We start from the raw sequence: 3,144 nt of genomic DNA, 5'->3' as shown, positions 1-3,144 counted from the left end.
GTGTGTGTGTGTGTGTGTGTGTGTGTGTGTGTGTGTGTGTGTGTGTGTGTGAGTGTGTGTGTGAGTGTGTGTGTGAGTGTGTGTGTGTGTGTGTGTGTGTGAGTGTGTGTGTTTAAGTGTGTGCATTTCTATGTCTGGAAGAGAAAGTACATGCATTTGATCTTCAAATGCATGATGAATTGGGGTGAAAAGAAGCATGGCTACCAGAAATCTTCCTGAAAAAAACTGTCAGTTCAAAGATCATTTACAAAACTTTACAAAATCAGTAGACATCAAGTTAAAGGAAATATTTCACAAAAGGAACATTGCTAAAGGGCCCTTCCATGAAAAGTGAAATTGAAATGATGACTTGCTGAAAAACATTCTGAGCAACGAAAGAGTCATTCTGATTTTTTTGTTGTTGGATGGAACAGTCCTTCAACCCCCCCCCCCCCCCCCCCAAAAAAGAGAAAAAATGGCTCTATCACTGTTTAGAATTTTTTAAGCAAGCCATCATCCCCATGTTGCCTGTGCCACTTCAGTTTCTCTTTTCTCGGAGTGGCCCCTTGTACCCACCTAGCAAAATAAATAACGACTACCTTCAATCAAAGTAAGAGACGCCACCACGCTACATAGTTTTTATATCACTCATCCAGATGGTGTTATTGCAGACTAAAATAACTCTTTCAGAATATACTAGTTCGTCTAGACAGAAAAAAGAACAATGACTAGTCTGTTAATGTGCACTCAGGCAAGAGAGAGTAAGTGAGGTAGGGGGAAACGCCTAGCAACACGTGTATATAGTATTTGTATGATGTAAGTACCTGATTAGCGGAGGCTGGCAGAAGGAAGTTGGCGGTGGTCGGAAGAGCTTTGGGTGTTGTGGGGATGTCTCGTTTTCCCAAGGCCATGCTCACAATAGCAGTCATGTGTGTCTCCGGCCCAAACACATGGATTGGCAGGCCGAGTCTGTTGCCTGGATATATTTGAAAATATATTTCTTAGCTCAAAGTGATCAAAATCTCATCAACACACAAAATCTCGAAATAGTAAGAGCTGAAAAGAATGAGCACTAAAAATAATCTTAAGAGGATACGTTACAAAAAATCAAACAACCCAACAAGTCTTTGAATTATCTAACTCATTAACTATTCAGAACACACTTCATTCATTATAATTTCCAAGCTACATTTATTTCTAAAATAAAAACAAATGTGAAATTGTGATGCTTTAAAAAAGAAGCCAAGAACTTTGCACTTTTAAATCCTTCAGACCAAAGAAACAAGTTACCTTGAAAATTCAGAACGATAGTCCTTGTCATTACCAGCATGTAATTCAGAAAGATCTTCAAAATAATCAATAACGTCTTGTGTGGTAAACGCTGTTTTCTGTACATGTTTTGTCTCAGGTGGGCCAACTTGGGAATGGGGTCTCGCTCACGGGTGTACCGATGACTAGGCATTCGGGCATTTTAAAAAAGATTTAGTAAGAGTTTTACGGCACTTGCAACACAATAAGGTCATATAAGAGTCGTAGATTAGAAGTGCAGCAAGTGAGTAACAAACACAAAAAAGAAGGAGGGGAGATAGAGAAGATAGATTTTTTTTATAGGAAAGGAGCAAACCACACCAGAGCACCTGTCAACCACCCATTTGGGCAGTTTTTTACGTGCCACTGGCTAGAACCCAAATGGTCGCTGGATCGGAAAAGTAATGTACGTGCCACCGGAGTACTGATAGCACGGGCTCAAAGGCTTCAAAGCAGAAATTTATCGAAAGACACAGAAACCCAGATCATGACAGAATACAAAAGTACATCCCGTGGCTTCTAAGACGTACCCAACTCTCTCATGATCCTCAGTCCCTCCTGGTAGTTTGGCCCCGCTCGCCTCACATAAATGGACACGTTGCCTTCATTCAGCTTCAGCTGGTACTCCTCAAGAGCTCGCACAATGCCCTGGGGAAAAAGCAATATACACTTTCAGTGTTGGAGTTTATTGGGGGGGTTTTTTTAGTAAGAGTTTTACGGCACTTGCAACACAATAAGGTTATGTAAAAGCCGAAGATTAGAGGTGTTACAAGAGAGTAACTAACAGAAAAAAGAAGGAGGGCAGATAAAGACGATAGATGTTTGATAGGAAAGAAGAAGCAAACCACACTAGAGCACCCGCCAACCACCAACAAGCAATATCCACCTTCAGTGTTGGGAGTTTGAATAAGTTTTTGGTTTTAGTAAGGTTTTACGGCGCTCTCAACACAATAAGGTCATATGAGTGCCGAAGATTAGACGCGTTACAAGAGAGCAACAAACACAAAAAAAGAAGGTAGAGAGATAAGGACGACACACATTTGATAGGAAAGAAGGAGCAAACAAAACCAGAGCACCCGCCAACCACCCACCATTTCAAATCGAGAAAAAAGCAAAATGAGCCAACAACAAAGGACAAGTTCTCGTTACCATGTTGCGGTCAAATGTATAGTAGTTAGTTTGATGTCCAAGGTATAGTAGTTAGTTCGATGTCCAATGTATAGTAGTTAGTTCGATGTCCAATGTATAGTAGTTAGTTTGATGTCCAATGTATAGTAGTTAGTTTGATGTCCAATGTATAGTAGTTAGTTTGATGTCCAATGTATAGTAGTTAGTTTGATGTCCAATGTATAGTAGTTAGTTTGATGTCCAAGGTATAGTAGTTAGTTTGATGTCCAAGGTATAGTAGTTAGTTTGATGTCCAATGTATAGTAGTTAGTTTTATGTCCAATGTATAGTAGTTAGTTTGATGTCCAATGTATAGTAGTTAGTTTGATGTCCAAGGTATAGTAGTTAGTTTGATGTCCAAGGTATAGTAGTTAGTTTGATGTCCAATGTATAGTAGTTAGTTTTATGTCCAATGTATAGTAGTTAGTTTGATGTCCAATGTATAGTAGTTAGTTTGTTGTAGTTGGCGGTTTTGTGTTTTATTTTGCTATTTTTTGTTGTTGTTGTTGTTGTTGTTTTTTGTGATTGCTTTTTCTCTGTTTTTTGTTTGTTTGTTTTCTTTCGTTGGGCTTCATCTTAGACTGTACTTATAGTAGGCCTACATCTCTTAAATTTCACCATTTAACGGGAGAAACTATGAAATCTCTTGCAAAGAGAAATATACACAAGCAAACACTTTTCCCCCTTTTA

At 39.0% G+C, this 3,144-nt stretch overlaps 1 protein-coding gene across 2 annotated transcripts in view; it reads right to left on the bottom strand.

Annotated features, from left to right (window-relative positions):
* LOC101848152 (ATP-citrate synthase) overlaps positions 1 to 3,144 on the bottom strand; it is a 79,379-nt gene that overhangs the window by 30,560 nt on the left and 45,675 nt on the right. The window lies entirely within an intron of this gene.

Source organism: Aplysia californica, unplaced genomic scaffold (genome assembly GCF_000002075.1).
Source record: "Aplysia californica isolate F4 #8 unplaced genomic scaffold, AplCal3.0 scaffold00842, whole genome shotgun sequence".
Classification (NCBI taxonomy): Eukaryota; Metazoa; Mollusca; class Gastropoda; order Aplysiida; family Aplysiidae; genus Aplysia; species Aplysia californica.
The sequence above is the reverse complement of the archived record's forward strand: the minus strand, read 5'-3'. Positions and strand labels throughout refer to the sequence as shown.